Source organism: Papio anubis, chromosome 15, assembly GCF_008728515.1.
Source record: "Papio anubis isolate 15944 chromosome 15, Panubis1.0, whole genome shotgun sequence".
NCBI lineage: Eukaryota > Metazoa > Chordata > Mammalia > Primates > Cercopithecidae > Papio > Papio anubis.
This window is the reverse complement of record NC_044990.1, coordinates 39,742,719-39,761,641: the sequence shown is the minus strand read 5'-3', so window position 1 is coordinate 39,761,641 and position 18,923 is coordinate 39,742,719. Positions and strand designations below refer to the sequence as shown.

General features: G+C 35.5%; 1 long non-coding RNA gene across 5 annotated transcripts in view; it reads right to left on the bottom strand.

Moving 5' to 3' along the window:
• Window positions 1-18,923, bottom strand: part of LOC103879286 — a 160,644-nt gene that overhangs the window by 97,969 nt on the left and 43,752 nt on the right. The window lies entirely within an intron of this gene.

Genomic DNA, 18,923 nt, shown 5'->3' with positions numbered 1-18,923 from the left:
AATATGAAAAAGAAATCCAGAAAGTAATCCCATAGACAATCGCTACAAATAAAATAAAATACCTAGGTAATTAACCAAAGAAGCAAAAGATCTCTACAATGAAAACTATAAAATAATAATGAAAGAAATTGAAGAAAACACAAAAGTATGAAAAGATATCCCATGTTTATGTATTGGCAGAATAAATATATGTCCATACTACTCAAAACAATTTACACTTTCAATGCATTCTCTACTAAAATTCCAATAGCATTCTTCACAGAAATAGAGAAAAGCAATTCTAAAATTTCTGTGGAATCACAAAATACCCGGAATAGTCAAAACTACCCGAGCAAAAAGAACAAAAGTGGAGAAATCACATTACTTGACTTTCAATTATTCTACAGAGCTAGAGTAACCAAAACAGTAGGGTACTGGCATAAAAACAGATTACACCAATGGAACAGAATAGAGAACCTAGAAACAAATCCATATATCTACAGTGAATTTGTTTTTGACAAGGTTCCAAGAACATACATTGGGGGAAAGGACAGTTTCTTCAATAAATGCTTCTAGGAAAACTGGATATCTATATGCAGAAGAATGAAACTAGATTCCTATTTCTCACAATATAAAAAATCAAAAAAAAAATTGATTAAAGACTTAAATAAAGCCCACAATCTATGAAACTGCTAGGAAAAAAAACATTTGGAAAACTCTCCAGGACACTGACAGGGCACAGATTTCTTGAGTAATACTCCAGAAGCACAGGCAATCAAAGCAAAAATGGACAGATGGGATCACATCAAGTTACAAAGCTTCTGGACAGCAAAGGAAACAGTTAACAAAATAAAGAAACAACCCACAAAATGGGAGAAAAATTTTGCAAACTACCAATCTGACATGGGATTAATAAGTAGAATATATAAAGAGCTCAAGCAGCTCTATAGGTAAAAATCTAATAATCTGATTAAAAATGGACAAAAGATCTGAATAGACATTTTGCAAAAGAAGACATATAAATAGCAAACAAACATATGAAAAAGTGCTCAATGTCATTGATCATCAGAGAAATGCAAATCAAAACTACAATGAGATATCATCTCAGCCCAGTTATAATAGCTTATATTCAAGAGACAGGCAATAACAAATGCCAACAAGGATGTAGAGAAAAGTGAACCCTTGTAAAGTGTTAGTTGGAACGTAAATTAGTACAACTGCTATGGAGAACGGTTTGGAGGTTCTCCAAAAAACTGAAAAACAGCTGCCATGCAATTCATCAATCCCACTGCTAAGTATAATTAAAAGAAAGAAATCAGTACATTAACGAGATATCTGCACTCTCATCTTTATTACAACACTGTTCACAATAGCCAACATTTGAAAGCAACCTAAGTGTCCATCAACCGATGAATGGATACAGAAAATGTGGTATATATACACATTGGTATACTGTTCGGCCATGAAAAAAATGAGATCCTATTATTTGCAACAACATGGATAGAAACTGAGGTTATTATGCTAAGTAAAATAAGCTAGGCACAGAAAGACAAACTGCATGTTCTCACTTATTTGTGGGAGCTAAAAATTAAAACAATTGAACTCATGGACACAGAGAGCACAAGGATGGTTACCAGAGGCTGGAAAGGGTAGTGGAGTGGGTTAGGGGAGAGGTAGGGATGGCTAATGGGTCCAAAAGTAGTTAGAAGAAATAACTAAGACTGAGTATTTGATAGCACAAATACTTGTAACACAGAGGATAAATGCTTGAGGTGATGGATGCCTCATTTACCCTGATGTGATTATTAAGCCTTGCTTACCTGTATCAAAATATGTCATGTATCCCATAAATATATACACCTACTATGTAGTCATAAAAATAAATAATTAAAAATATTTTTAAAATGAAGTAGTTAACTCAAAAATCAGGTGCATAGTAAATGCTCAATAAGTGCATGTAAAGCAGCCATCCCAATACTGACTACATAATAGATGTTCAATAAACAGAAATCGTTACTAACAATAATATTAGAAGTGGTAGTATGTTACTACTAAACATTCTTTGCTTTATTTATAGGAGAAAATATTTGGAACAAAAGGTTTAGTGAACACCTTGTGTACCAGGCATTTAACCGTTGATATCACATGTAAAACTCCAAGATGCCAAATAGTAGATACTAGTTTCCCTATTTTGTAAGTTCAAAAATGGATGCTTGAGCAGGTTTTATACCATGCCAAAGGCTCACAGCTCAAACTAAGTTATGCTCAATTCCAAAGTCACTTATGTTCAATTACGATCTTTTGCTTCCGAGAAGGTAAAACTTAAGTCCCGTATTCTTAGAAAAGCTTGGCTAGTATTGAATAAATATACATACTAGAAGATAGTCACTCTTCTTCTACAAGCTCTTCAACCTTTACAAGCTTTACAATTTTTAACTACCCTTTCAGTTTTTTAAAATACACTGAGGAATAGGAGAAAATTTTAATTTTATTTCTGGAATAGAACTTTAATATTTTGATTTCTCTAATAAATATGAAGAGTTATGGTAATGAATTCAATTAGAATTTCTTTTGTTAAATAATTCCATCACTGTAGGAAATGGTTTTTATTACAGAGAACTACATTTTCTTATATATTTTGACATATGAAAAATCTGTGTTTTGCCACATCCTCTGTCTCCATATTGTCCTACTAATTATATTCCAAAAATGCTTCTCCCTCAAAATAGCTCACAATTGCTTTAAAAATTAAACAGACAAAATTCCCCCTGGAGTATAGCTTCTTGTGACTCTGCTGCTCTTTTAAATTTGCAAAAATATTGAGATTGAGATGTACAATCAAAGCTTGAAAGATTATGTCAGGACCACTTTCAACAAAAATAACAGACTTGGATCTGGTAATTCTTATTATTCTAGTATCACAAACAGCTGAAGTTTATCTGTATTATAAATGTTTCATATTTTTAATTAATGTGATGACATTTGTGTTCACCACTTTTTTCTTATTACTTATAAAGCCCTCACAGTCATAGATCGTTTTCTATCTTCTTTGTAAACTAGCCCAGTTCTTTATATATTTGCATATTATATGTGAATCCACAAGTTTATATACACATTACATATATACATTATACTTATATATACATTATATATATTTATAATATATGGGATTATATAAGGAAGTGATCCTTATATATTATATATATATAATGTATATACATACTTTAAGTTCTAGGGTACATGTGCACAACATGCAGGTTTGTTATATAGGTATACATGTTCCATGTTGGTTTGCTGCAACCATCAACTCATCATTTACATTAGGTATTTCTCCTAACACTACCCTTCCCCAAGTCCCCCACCCCACAATAGGCCACAGTGTGTGATGTTCCCCTCCCTATGTCCATGTGTTCTCATTGTTCAACTCCCATTTATGAGTGAGAACATGTGGTGTTTGGTTTTCTGTTCTTGTGATATTTTGCTGAGAATGATGGTTTACAGCTTCATCCATGTCTCTGCAAAGGAAGTGAACTCATCCTTTTCATGGCTGCATAGTATTCCATGGTGTATATGTGCCACATTTTCTTTATCCAGTCTATCATTGATGGACATTTGGGTTGGTTCCAAGTCTTCACTATGGTGAATAGTGCCACATTAAATATATGTGTGTGTGTGTCTTTATAGTAGCATGATTTATAATCCTTTGGATATGTAACCAGTAATGGGATTGCTGGGTCAAATGGTATTTCCAGTTCTAGATCCTTGAGGAATTGCCATACTGTCTTCCACAATGGTTGAACTAACTTACACTCCCACCAATGGTGTAAAAGCATTCCTGTGTCTCCACATCCTTTCCAGCATCTGTTGTTTCCTGACTTTTTAATGATTGCCATTCTAACTGACGCGAGATGGTATCTAATTGTGGTTTTGATCTGCATTTCTCTGATGATCAGTAATGATGAGCATTTTTTCATAAGTCTGTTGACTGCATAAATGTCTACTTTTGAGAAGTGTCTGTTCATATCCTTTGCCCACTTTTTAATAGGGTTGTTTTTTTCTTGTAAATTTGTTTAAGATCTTTGTAGATTCTGGATACTAGCCCTTTGTCAGATGGATAGATTACAGAATTTTTCTCCCATTCTGTAGGTTGCCTGTTCACTCTGCTGATAGTTTCTTTTACTGCATAGAAGCTCTTTAGTTTAATTAGATTCCATTTGTCTATTTTGGCTTTTGTTGCCATTGCTTTTGGTGTTTTAGTCATGAACTCTTTGCCCTTGCCTATGTCCTGAATGGTACTGCCTAGGTTTTCTTCTAGGGTTTTTATGGTTCTAGGTCTAATATTTAAGTCTTTAATCCATCTTGGGTTAATTTTTGTATAAGATGTAAGGAAGGGATCCAGTTTCAGCTTTCTACATATGGCTAGCCAGTTTCCCCAGCACCATTTATTAAACAGGGAATCCTTTCCCTATTGCTTATTTTTGTCAGGTTTGTTAAAGATCAGATGGTTGTAGATGTGTGGTATTATTTCTGAGGACTGTGTTCTGTTCTATTTGTCTATATATCTGTTTTGGTACCAGTACCATGCTGTTTTGGTTACTGTAGCCTTGTAGTATAGTTTGAAGTCAGATAGTGTGATGCCTCCAGCTTTGTTCTTTTTGCTTAGGATTGTCTTGGCTATGCGGCCCTTTTTTTGTTCCATATGAAATTTAAAGTAGTTTTTTCCAATTCTGTGAAGGAAGTCATTGGTAGCTTGATGTGGATAGCATTGAATCTATAAATTACCTTGAGCAGTGTGGCCATTTTCACCATATTAATTCTTCCTGTACATGAGCATGGAATACTGTTTGTGTCATCTCTTATTTTGTTGAGCAGTGGTTTGTAGTTCTCCTTGAAGAGGTCCTACACATCCCTTGTAAGTTGGATTCCTAGGTATTTTATTCTCTTTGTAGTAATTGTGAGTGGGAGTTCACTCATGATTTGGCTCTCTGTTTTTCTATTCTTGGTATATAGGAATGCTTGTGATTTTTGCATATGGATTTTGTATCCTGAGACTTTGCTGAGGTTGCTTATCAGATTAAGGAGATTTGGGGCTGAGAACTATGGGGTTTTCTAGATATATAATCATGTCATCTGCAAACAGAGACAATTTGACTTCCTCTTTTCCTAGCTGAATACCCTTTCTTTCTTTCTCTTGCCTGATTGCCCTGGCCAGAACTTCCAATACTATGTTGAATAGGAGTGGTGGGAGAGGACATCCTTGTCTTGTGCTGGGTTTCAAAGGGAATGCTTCCAACTTTTGCCCATTCAGTATGATATTGGCTGTGGGTTTCTCATAAATAGCTCTTATTATTTTGAGATATGTTTCATCAGTACCTAGTTTATTGAAAGTTTTTAGCATGAAAGGCTGTTGAATTTTGTCGAAGGCCTTTTTTGCATCTATTGAGATAATCATGTGGTTTTTGTCATTGGTTCTGTTTATTTAATGGATTACATTTATTGATTTGCATATGTTGAACCAGCCTTGTATCCCAGCGATGAAGCTGACTTGATTGACCCACAAGTTTTTAATATGTATTTTAACTAGGCACTTACCATTGCAATTTCTCAACAAAATATGTAATGGTAAACTATTCAAATGTAGTTTCACTACAAAATATCAATGGAAAATACATTTATAGAAACAATAGTTAAATTAATAAATTAAATTCAAAGCAATTCTTTTGAGATCAAATAAAAACATCTAATCACTTGTTTTAATACCTAGTCCATAAAAAGCTTGTAACAGAAAAAATAATTCCCTATTTCTAACCCCACCTAGCTGTAATTCAGCTGGCTCTTGAGCAAGGAATTCCATTGTCCAATCCACCCTCCCTTGAACTTGATTGAAACCATTCTAGGCTATTTCACCAACATGCATTATTGTTTTTTATGACTGCCCTTGGTTTGATTTTGTTTTATTTTCAATTACAACCTACTGCGATCTGAAGTAGTCATTCTCTTTCTTTTTGCATCTAGTCAGATCCACTAAGAGAAAGAAAGAAGCCCAGATTCAGATTAACCCATTCAGTCCAGTCATAGAAGTGTGAACATTCTCCATGCACTCATATGCCCTGGAATTGTTGACTCACATAGATGTATGCATAGTGCTATGGCTAATAGCAACAGGGAATGACTCATGATCTGTGTTTCAATGTCCTGGAAATTTTAGGTAAGTTATCATTACCTCTGGTCACACATTTTCAAAAGACACACAGATTAAAATGAAAAACAGAATTGCCAATTTTTATAGATGAGTATGTAGACAGTCTTATTCACACACTCACATAAATTTCTTCTGGGACATTCAATGAGGAAAACAAAAAGATACGATCTTTATACACACACAAAAAAGTAATAAATCAGGATGCAACATTCCAGAGTTATCTAAGGAGAAGTTGATATACTTGTGAAGAATTCTCTCTTTAAATCCCTATAACACTGTGAAACACTTTAATGACATCTATCATATTGTTTTGGATTATAGTTATTTACCTCTTTATCCTACTCAGAGAATTATCTGAATACTTAACCAGGGTGAACAAGAGTCTTAAATTCTGAAAGTGGCTGGATTTCCAAGAGTTAATTCTCAGTGAGTTAGAACATGAAGCGCAAACTAATAATTTCATAACAACGGGCATAAGAGGGAAGACAGAAAGTTGATGTCAAGACTGAGAACATACAAGAGAGATTTAGAAGGTGGAACCAAGCACATTTTCCTGAGACTCTGTTGCACTGAGGAAAGAGTCTTATATAGAGTGTCATTGATGTTCCCATGGGGAGACTATTACAGACATTGACACAGTGTTTGGACATTTTGTAGACTGTAAGCCTTTAAATGTAAAGGATGTTGTATGTCTGACTTGTCTTTCAGAGCAAGTAATTCCACTGTCCAATCCATCCTACCTCAAATGCCACCTCCTCTGTGAAGGTGACTTTGACAGATCCTCATATCAGCATTAATTGCCTGCTTTTTAGTGTTACCACAACATTTTGTTGATACCACTAGGATAGCCCCTGATTCTCTATTTTAGAGCAAAATGGTTCTTTTCTGCCTCCACCAATAGAGTTCCTTAAAGGCTGAAACCATATCTTATATTTATATCTACTGTGCTTTGCAACATGGAGCAGAAGCAATTCACAGATTCTTGAGAAGACCTGTCCACAGGTAGTAGAGGCACTCAGCTAAGCCCAGCCTAGATGAGCTGACCTCTAGCCAGCTGATTGCTGTACGAGCTAAATGACTAAAGTTACACACCACTGAGACTTGTTTTTTGTTTTGTCACTATATTATAGCAACAGCAAATGGATTCAAAAGATAATAAAAATAATAACCAATATCTATTCTGTTGAACAACAATGTAGCAGGAACTATGTTTCAGAAACTATTTTACATGGATGATCTCATTTTGCCCTAAACCATCCTAAGAAATAGATGTTGTTCTATGCACATTTATTAACAATAAACTAAATTAAAAGTTAATACTTCTTTTAAGTAGAGAGACCAAGGTAAAAATTCAGACACTCTAACTCCACAAATTATGATTTTTGAACACTATGCTTTTCTAAAAGTATTAGAACATTGATGAAAATATTACTATAATTGCATATTACTATATGAAAATGATATTAAAAGTCAATGGTCTCTCCAATAAAGCATAGTGTCTGGACAAGTATCACCATTTAAATGTAAAATAGATCATTGACTGTATTTTTCCTGGCAAGTACCCTGTAATCCTTAGAGCAAGGCTTTCTGGGACAGGGTAAATTGAAGAAAGTGACTTAGATTTAAGGTAAGCTATCATATTTCCTACCCTGAATAAATTTTTACCTGTTCATGCTTAGGTTTGCCTACACACTGAGAGACTAATAGGTTTACAGAGCAGGATCATAATCTACCTACTCAAATAAAGAAATTAGAAAAGATGGCAAGACTGATGTACTTGTCCAGCCAAGCTAGAAGCAAAGAGACAGGATGAGCAGTCAGGCTCCAGCAGAGTGAATGTAGCAGATGATGCGACGTATTGCTGGGATTCCACCTACAGAACTAAGACTCTTATTCCTCTCACTCTCAGCACTGTTAGTAGTGTCTATGGTGTACAGTTCACAGTTGAGTCTTTCTCTGGAGATTGTTCTCCACCAAAGAGAGCTGCCTTGCCCAAGAGTATGTCTTCTTCCAAGCAGCTGTGTCCAATGACTGACTGGTACAAAGGCCTGGCAATAATTTTGTCAATATGACCCCAAAAGTACAGACAACAGAAGCAAAAATAGACAGATGACATTGCATCAAACTAAAAAGCTTCTGTACAGTAAAGGACACAATCAACAGAGTGAAGACATAAACTACACAATGACAGAATATATTTGCAAACCATACATCTGATAAGGGGATTATTATCTAAAATATACAAGAACTCAAACAGCTTAATTATAAATAAATAGATTAATTAATTTTAAAAAATTAACCAATTAAAAATGCGCAAAAGACCCGAATAGACATTTCTTAAAAGAAGACGTATAAATGGACAACAGGTATATAAAAAAAGTTCAATATCATAAATTAGGGAAATGCAAATTAAAACCACAGTGAGCTATCCTATCACAAAAAAATAATATGTCTTGACAAGGTTGTAGAACAAAGAAAATGTTTATATACTGTTTATGGGAATGCAAATTAGTACAGCCATTGTGGAAAACAGTATGAAAGTTTCTCAAAATGTTAAAACTAGAACTACCATATGATCCAACAATCTGAGTATGTGTATGTGTGTGTGTGTGTGTGTATATATATATATGTGTGTGTGTGTACGTGTGTGTGTGATGGTTAATACTGAGTGTCAACCTGATTGTATTGAAGGATACAAAGTATTGATCCTGGGTGTGTCTGTGAAGGTGTTGCCAAAGGAGATTAACATTTGAGTCAGTGGCCTGGGGAAGACAGACCCACCCTTAATCTGGGTGGGCACAATCTAATCAGCTGCCAACATGGTGAGAATATAAAGAAGGTAGAAAAATGTGAAAAAAGAGACTGACTTAGCCTCCCAGCTTACATCTGTCTCCTGTGCTGGTTGCTTCCTGCCCTTGAACAACGGACTACAAGTTCCTTAGTTTTGAAACTCCGACTGGCTCTCCTTGTTCCTCAGTCTGCAGATGACCTATTGTGGGACTTTGTGATTATGTGAGTTAATACTCAATAAACTCATATATATATGTGTTTATATATATATAATATATATAAAAGCATGTATATTTCATTAGTTCTATCCCTCTAGAGAACCCTAACATAATATACAAAGGATACGAATATTCAGTACATCAAAGAGATATCTGCACCTCCACATTCCCTGCAGCTTATTCACAATAGCAACAATAAGGAATCAATCTAAGTGTCCATCAATGAATGAATGGATAGAGAAAATGTGATATATATATATATATAATATATATATATATATATATGTAACTATTCATCAACCTTAAACAAGAAAGAAATTCTGTCATTTGTGACATCATACATGAACCTGGAAGACATTATGTTAAGTGAAATCGGCCAGGTACAGTAATACAAATACTGCAAGATTTCACTTACATGTAGAATCTTAAAAAGTCAAACTCAGAAATCAGGAGAAAGGTTTACCAGAGGCTGGGATGGGAGATATGTAGTTGGGGAAAACGTTGGTCAAAGGATACAAAATTTCAGTTAGATTAGGAAGAAGTTCAAGAGATCTACTGTACCTCATAGTGACTATAGCTAATGGCAGTACATTGCATACTTGAAAATGGCTAAGAGAATAGATGGGTTTTCATCACAAAGAATGATAATAATGAAGTAATGGATATGTTTAGTAGATTGATTTATCCATTCCACGTTGTATACATAGATCAAAATATTGTGTTGCAATCATAAGTATAGACAATTTTTATATATAATTTAAAAAAAAAAAAGTCCAAAGGCTCAGAAACCTTGCTTTGATTATGCACAACTCTGGTCCATTTCCACTATAGCACGGCCATAGGATCACGGAGGTTTCTTTGCCTATACATCAGTTTCAAATGTCTCTCTCCTCATCCTGCCTCCCAATTTGCTGTTCCAAATCTATCTTCTGTTCAACAATATATGCCATGGGGTCTGTTTCTTGGGAATCTAAGACACCGGGATGTGCTACCACATGGAGAAAGGGAGTAAAAGGGAGTCCCATTTTTGTGGACAGGAAGGGGGAAAGGAAGTAGAAAGCATGGACCTCAGTCTTTAAGTCATAACATCCACCTACTAATAAACATGACCCAATAAATGCTGTGTCTTCTCCATATTGGAAACTCTCTACCAAAAGAAGGAGTGACTATGGAGGATGCATAATTGTTTTAAGAATACTCGAAGTGTAGAGAAGGTGTTTAGATAGAAGTTCTATCCTTCATTGTACAAAAGGAAAAATGGACAATGAAGGGGAATTATTTTCTCCCTTAAAAATTATTGTCCTTGAATTATAAAAAGTATGTATTTGCATTTTATGGAAAGCAGAAGATAATATTCAGAAAGTCTTTAGGGTTTTTAGAGCAAGTTATTTTTTAAACATTTAAAAACTGTAAAATAATTTCCATAATAGAAGTGGGAACAAGAAAATAATTGATTAAAACCAGCTAGCAATTAAAAATCAAGATACAGCAAGTCCTTAATTAATAAAAGAATTAAGCTCTAAAAGTATAATTGTAAGGTCAATGTTTAAAATTGAATACACATGTCCTTCAGAAATAATTTTCCAAGGTATCTTTCAGGGAGTTTGTGATATAATAGGATAGAGAGACAAGAAAATAGAAAGTTGCATAATAGATAGTGCCATGATTGGGTCTACTAAAAGGGAATGATTTTCCTCATTCCCATTGTTTCCATCCAGGTGGAAGGAGCTCAGTTACTCACACTTTTGGCCCCATATCCCTTTGCTTCAAGAAAGGTGGAGTGATTTAACCTAACTGATAAATTAAAGAACAGATGACATGTTCAGCTCAGCTTCATCTAATTTTTACCACGTGGAAGACACCAAGGTTTCCTCTGCTCCTCCATCCTGTAAGACAGCATACAAGTTCAGAGACCTGAATAAGTCTGGTTAATGGTTTGTGAGATCCATTTAGCAGGTCCATTTGGCTCTTTTACTAGGCCATATCCTTCAGTTTAGCATCTTCCATATTATTTCTCTTATTTTCTACCCTGGACAATGAAGAATAGGGATATTTATCATTTTATTTTAAAATTCCCTAAGTGTAAATCTTCTGGATCATGGGAGCATACAGAAGAAACATCTAAACCAATTTTGCAGGTGCAGGAAAGCTTTCCTTCTGAAGAAGTTTGACATTTTAAGTAGTCCATAAAGGTGAATAGCTAAAGTAAGATAATCCAACGAGAGAGGATGGCATAAAAAAAAAAAAAAAAAAAAAAAAAAAAAAAAGCTCTGGGAGAGAAAGAAATTTATAAACATCATTCAGATCTTACTTTATTCAGAATTTTAGATTAGCCAACATATTCTAAGATTTTATTGAGTGCCTCTAATATACCTTTCTTTTATTTATATCCTTTATTTTTCCTTATCCCACATTATCTTCCTACTCTATAATCTTATTTGTTGATTAAATTTTAATCATGCTTCTTTCAGAATTGTATCTGTAGTAATAGATGTCACTTTTTTTTGGCTTAAGGCTATTCTCTTCTCAAATGTTAGACTCCAGTATATTCTCTTTTCTCTTATTGCTGTTGGCTTACCTATTTATTCAACACACAGATTTTCTTTAGACTGCCAAATGCTGGCTTACCAAATATCACCAATAACACGTGGTAGATTGAATTTATTATTTACTAGCACAGGAGAGAACACCATCTCTGCTGCACTATGGCCATGTCTCAGAGAGAAGATGGCAAGGCTAGAATTTACTGAGAATTGCAAGTTTGATTTAAGGCAGCTCTGTCAATGTGAGGCACTTGACTGGGACTAGGTTAGAACTATGATACTATGATACAATAGACTAAGATGGTGGAAACAGCAAACTAACATTTTGAGTACAGCACTTCTAAAAATCTTAGAGTTCTCCTCTTTTCTGGCCTGGGACCCCTCCTCAGGTTGCCCATGTTTTCCATGGACAAAGTGTGGCTTCTCCAGGAATAACTCCTTGTGATGGGGAGCGGATAGCTGTAGGCAGTACTGAGCAAGAAATCGCCACCTGTAGACACATGCCAATCAATGCCACGCCAGCTTTCTGGCCTCCATTCTCCACTCTCCTGCCCTCCCCAGCCTTTGGTCCACAGGGGAGAAGGGAGTGAGTGTGTGCATGGATGGGAAGCTGTTAAACACACCTACTCAGTGACCCAGACTGAGGAGGCATAGCCTGTCTCTGAATTTCTGAGGGAACCCACACTACCCAGGTATCTATCAGAGATGGGAGTGTGAGGGTTATAGCTCTATCCCAGGAGCTTTAGGCTTGAGAAGAGCCAGTCAACAGTCCTGGTACCCAAAGGAAGAGGCCCCACCACACAGGAAGAAGAGGGTTTCAATGGCTGTACTTGAAGTTCCAGCCTTGAAGCCAGAACCATCTAGATTCTATTATTGGAGCCCTCACTGCAGCATTTGAGACTTTGAACATATTTCTTCTTATGTCTTCAAGCCCAAGTTTCTCCATTTCTAAAGCAGGATAGTGATACCTCAATTAGGGTCTTGAGGCTATTCTCAACTGTCTGCCTCCCTTTCCTGCCTTTTCTCTTGGACAGCAGATGCTGGGGCGTGGGCCAGGCCACATTTCTGCTTGGGGCTAGGGCTGCAGCTGTGGTAGGAGAGGGCTGGAGTGACACAGCACCTGAGTCAGTCAGGCAGGGCTGATCTTGCTGGGGTCTTGGCTGCAGGCAACTGTAGTCTCCAGAATGGGACCCGGTGGATTCATATCTTCAGTCCTCTAATGGACTTGGAAGGACCTGAATCTGCTGTCATTCCACCCAGCCCAGCACCCAGTCCTACAGCTGTTCAAAGATGCCTCTTCCACTTAACCTGTCTTCAGTGGAATTTTCGCTTCTGAGAACCGTTCTCAGGGCTGGGAGCTACAAATGCTCTAGGTAAGAGCCCTGGCCTCAAGTGGGGGGCTCAAGGAACCTCTAGAAAAACCTTCAGTTCCTGCCCCAACTCCTACACACATTCAGTAGGTCTTTCTGTTTTCTCTGATTCTGCTTCTGTTTTCTTTACAAACTGGGGCAATAAAAGTATTTGACAAAGTTCAACATCTATTCATGATAAAACTCAATAAAATAGGTATAGAAGAAAATTTACTCAACACAACAAGGGCCATTTATGAAAATCCCACAGGCAACATCATACATAATGGTGAGGAGTTGAAAGCTTTTTATCTAAGATCAGAACAAGACAAGATGCTCATTCTCACCACTTCTATTCAATATAATACTGAAATTCCTAGCCAGAACAATAACACAAGAGAAAGAAATCAAAGACATCCAAATTTGAAAGAAGTAAAATTATCTTTCTTTGAAGATGACATAATTGTATATCTAGAAAGCCCTAAAGATTTCACCAAAAAAAAATCTTACAACCAATAAACAAATTTAGTAATATTGCAAGATATGAAATCAACAAACAAAAATTAGTAGCATTTTGTTTGTTTGAGATAGGGTGTCAATCTTCACCCAGGCTGGAGGGAAATGGTGAAATCACAGCTCACTGCAACCTTGACTTCTAGGGTTCAATCAATCCTCCCACTTCAGCCTCCTAAGTAGCTGGGATTACAGGTATGTGCCATCATGCCAGCTAAGTTTTGTATTTTTTTGTTGGGACAGAGATTCAACATGTTTTCCAGGCTGGTCTTGAACTCCTGGGCTCAAATGATCTATCTGCCTCTATCTCATAATATGCTGGGATTACAGACATGAACCATTGCACCGGCCAATAGCGTTTCTTTATACCAAGAATGATTTAGCTAAAAAGTAAATCAAGAGAATAATTACATTTAAGATAGCATCAAAAAGAATAAAATACTTAGAAATAGATTTAACGAAAGAGGTGAAAAATCTGTACACTTAAAAACTGTAAAACATTAATGAAAAAATTGAAGAAGACACGAATAAATGGAATAACATCCCATGTTCACAGACTGAAGAATGAGTATTATTAACATGTCCACATTACCCAACGTGATTTACAGATTCAACACAATTCCTATCAAAATTGCAATGATATTTTTGCAGAAATAGAATAAAACAATTCTAAAATTTATATGGAAACTTTAAAAACCCCGAATAGTCAAAGCAATCTTGAGAAAGAAGAATAAAGTTTCTAATTTCAAAGCTGTAGTATTCAGAACAGTATGGTGTATGGTGCTAGCATAGGAACAGGCACATAGTCCAATGGAACACAAGAGAGTTTACAAACAAATTCAAGCATATATGGTCAACTAATTTTCACAAGTGTGAGAAGAATAGACATTGGAGAAAGGACAGTTTCTAAAACAAGTGGTGCTGGGGAAACTAGGTATCACTGTGCAAAAGAATAAAATTAGAGCCTTATATTTCACCACACACAAATATCAACTCAAAATGAATTAAAGACTTAAGTGTAAGATCTGAAACTTATAAAACTCCTAGAAAAAAAAAATATAGGTGAAAAACTCCTTTACATTAGCCTTGGCAATGTCTTTTTGGATACGACACCAAAAGGTTAGGCAACAAAAGCAAAAATAAACAAGCTGGCCTATATCAAACTAAAAAACCGCACAGCAAAGGAAACAATCAGCTAGATAAAAAATCAACCTGTGGATTGGGAAAAAATATTTGCAGAACACATTCCTAAACAAGAGCTAAATATCCAAAATATATTATATAAGGAACTCACACAAACCAATGACCAAAAAACAAATCACCTGATTTTAAAATGGGCAAAGGACCCAAATAGTCTTCCAAAGCAGACATAGAAATGGTCAAGAGTTATATGAAAATGTGCTGTTATCATTAATCATTAGGAAAATGCAAATCAAAAACCTGGTATCTATTGAGTTCGCATTATATTTCGAGCAGTTTGGAAAGTGCTTAACATGCATTATCTCTTTTAGTTCTCATGACAATTCCATAAAGTAAATATTATTAGTATCTCCATTTCATAGGAAACTAAGAATCAGAACAATTAAAAAATATGTTACTTGAAAGTGGCTAAACCAGAATTTGAAGTGAAGGTTTTTATCAGAGTTCAGAATGTATGACATCTTTAAGGTCAAATATTACACTTCACTTGTTTATATATCCTAGGAATTATAATAGTGCCTACTATACATTGGGACTTTAAGACATATTTATAAAGCAAGCACTATTTTTGATCATCAATAATACACTTCATCAATACTAGATCTGGAATAATATACTACAAAAAATACACTGGTTAAAATTAGACAAATATAAAAATGCTTATTTTTCATCTAAGTGCCAGCAGAAGTTTCAAAGTTTGACATCTTCTTTATACAACATCAAGTTACACTGGCTGAATAGCTTGTCTGTAAGATGACTGCATCCTTTCAATTACATTTTACCCTAAAATTGTATAATAAAATGTGTCAAATATGCGTTTTCCTTATCTGATGAAAACATAACCAATTAAAAATATTGAGACATAGTTCGCCCGGGGAGGTGGCTCACGCCTGTAATCCCAGCACTTTGGGAGGCTGAGGCGGGCAGATCACAAGGTCAGGAGATCGAGACCATCCTGGCTAACACAATGAAACCCCGTCTCTACTAAAAAATACAAAAAAAAAAAAAAAAAAAAATTAGCCAGGCGTGGTGGCAGGCGTCCATAGTCCCAGCTACTCGGGAGGCTGAGGCAGGAGAATGGCAAGAACTCGGGAGGCGGAGCTTGCAGTGAGCCGAGATCGCGCCACTGCACTCCAGCCTGGGGGACAGAGCGAGACTCCGTCTCAAAAATAAACACATAAATAAAATAAATAAATATGGAGACATAGTTGCTCTTGTCTCAAGGCAAAATACTTTGATTCTTTCTGGTTCTAAAGGCTGTTTTGTGCACAGAGCTTTTCATGCTGAGTTGAGATTATACCCTTTGCCTTTTGCAATTATAAAGAATAAATAACTGATTACATAAACTGAAATATCTTGTCAGATATGCAATCCTGTTTCCAAAGTAAAACGACAACCAAACAAACAAAATGCAAAGTAATACAACTCCCAGCCCAGGCTGGGTCCCAAGATATATCATACCCAGCAAATATCAAACAATATTTAACTAATAGACTTGTCAGGAAAGACAAACACCCCACCGGGGCTACCTTGTTAATAATGATCAAACTGTGACACCCATAAATTTTATTCTAAGGACTTTGTAAACTAATCACATTCCCTGTTCATTTCTTTCCTGTCTTGAGGGTGGCAGATCACACTGTAAGGTTACAAGGTATTATTTACATTTTGAAAGTCCTTGCCAAATGAAAATATGAGAAGTTGAATAGTTATCATCCCTTATAAATTGTTGTAATTATGTTTTCTATACTGAAAGAAGAGCTTGACTGCACAGTGTTATAATGATTTTAAAATTTGCTTGTTTTAATCATTTTACAACTAAGATACTGAACATAGCAATTAATAAGTAATTACACCATTTATCCTTATTTGTTTTCCCATGACATTCTTCTTTTATCTTTGGTAAATTTTACAAATTGAAGATGCAGAAATTCTTACTCACCTAACATTATCCTTATTCCTGTTTTAGAGTATCCATCAAAAAAAAAAAAAGAAAGAAAGAAAGAAAAAAGAAAAAGGAAAAAAGCCTAATGAAAATAGCCTCTTCCAAAGGGAACAGATAATCCAAGATGTGCATGTAGTACTTAGAAATTTTAGATGCTTTCAAGTCAGAACCAACCACTGAATGACTCATTAGGCTTTAGTAACTTGAATATAACCTCTTAAGAACATGATGTGCCATCTATTTATTTATTTATTTATTTTTACCCAAGTTTTTACTATTTATTGTATATCTGATTGTCTAAAATGATAGGACAAAAATAATTTGAGAAGCTTCTCTCTTCTTATCTACGTTTATTACTTGACTTGTATCATTACCCTCAAGTAAACAATAAATTTAGCAAGGTTAGGATCCTGAAGCCTAAAAAGATAATAATGCTTCCTTTGGAGCTTAATGTAGCATCAGAGAAGAACGTGAACACTGGAATGAAATGGTGAAGTGGTTGGCTACCTCATAAACCTATTACAATAACTTTTCACACCGTAATCTTAGCATTTCACTTCATTCCATTGCAGAAAAGGAACACATGGAGGGAGGAAACATGGGTGGAAGGAGGACTTTGATAAAAATTCGTTTATAAAAGAAAGCCAGTGATCTAATAAATAGTAACATAGATGTAAATCATGGCAAAGTCTTGTCATTACATCAGTAAATCTGTGGTGCTCTTTCCTTTTACAGGTTGCATTAAAATACCCAGGTATACAACCTTTTTCTGAAGTTAAATAATAAATAATACATGCAGAATACAGAGAAGGGCAATGTATCAATGGTGTTTCTTCCATGCACTTCAATGTTATCACAATTAATGGTATCATCAATAGTTATCTGCCTCTGGTAAGAACCACTAAATTATTCACACTGTGGCTTTCATCTCCCCACAATCCCTCACACAATTACACTTGCCCACATAAACAGATTCACCCTGCTTCCATGTAGCACCCTATTTTCCTTAGGCTTTTTTGAGAAACACTCTCAAAATGAGGATGGTAAAAACATATCATTTTCCCCTTTCCTGTTTGAATTCTATGATGTCCACCACTGTCAAAGACCCAGGACCTTGGTCATCTCTTCCACACAAAGCCTAGAATTTCATACACTCTACTGGCTTTAACTCTCACAAATAATGAAACCTTGACTCCCACTACGTGCTTGAAGTCTGCTAAGTCAATCAAATCCACTAAGACTGCTATTACCTCCTCTGCTGAAGGTATGCTGTATCCTTGTAATAATATGTAGGCTGTTTCAACATAATATGATCACACTAACAGCCTTTAAAATAAAAAATCAAAAGCCCCGTGTACTTTCTACCAAAGAGGAAGGAAGCTTACTCTCTTCCTTGCCTTTATGTTACTGCATTGTTTGGCTCTTTTAAAATGTCTGCAATATATTTTAAGTACTGATTAGAGTATTTTAGTGAAATAGCCTTTTCGGGTTGTATTTACTGTTTTCACCCTCCCTAGGATTCACATGTAAGACCACAAAGGAGTTTATTAGGATCAATTGGGGTGCCAGTGTTGTTTATGGTTGCCCCTCTCTTGTGAATACTCAACATGCAGTTGGAGGAACTGTCACATGTCAAAATCTCACCCTTTCTTTCCATTGGGTGACATTTTTCAAGAAGGCTCCATTTTGGCCAACTCATGCATTCTGCTAGTCAGGCCCACATATATATTAATCCTAAATGGGCAAAGGTTAGTCTCAAACTAAGAACTTTTTTACTATGCACAAATACATAAAAAGTTGTTATATTCTTTTGTTTCCTCCATTTAACAATGTTCTTGTCTTTACTCTATGTTCCTAATCAATAATTAACCCTAAATTGAAAGAAGGGAAGAAGTCTGACAAGGTGACAGAGAGAAAACATGTAACAAAACAGTCAAAGAAAAAATATGCTAATAAGTCAGCCTTACTAATGTGAATAAATTATTTCCATGACTCTTTTCTGTAATCACTTCTGTCAAGTAATCACAATGTGCCCTAAAACCTGATAGTTAAATTAAAATTAGCAACTTTCATTGAGTGTTGCAGTAATTTCGTATTTCCAGTCACAATAGCATGTTGTATGGTTGCAGGGCACTCATTTGTTCATCCCTTCATTCATTTAACAGCATATGTTATATGCTTATT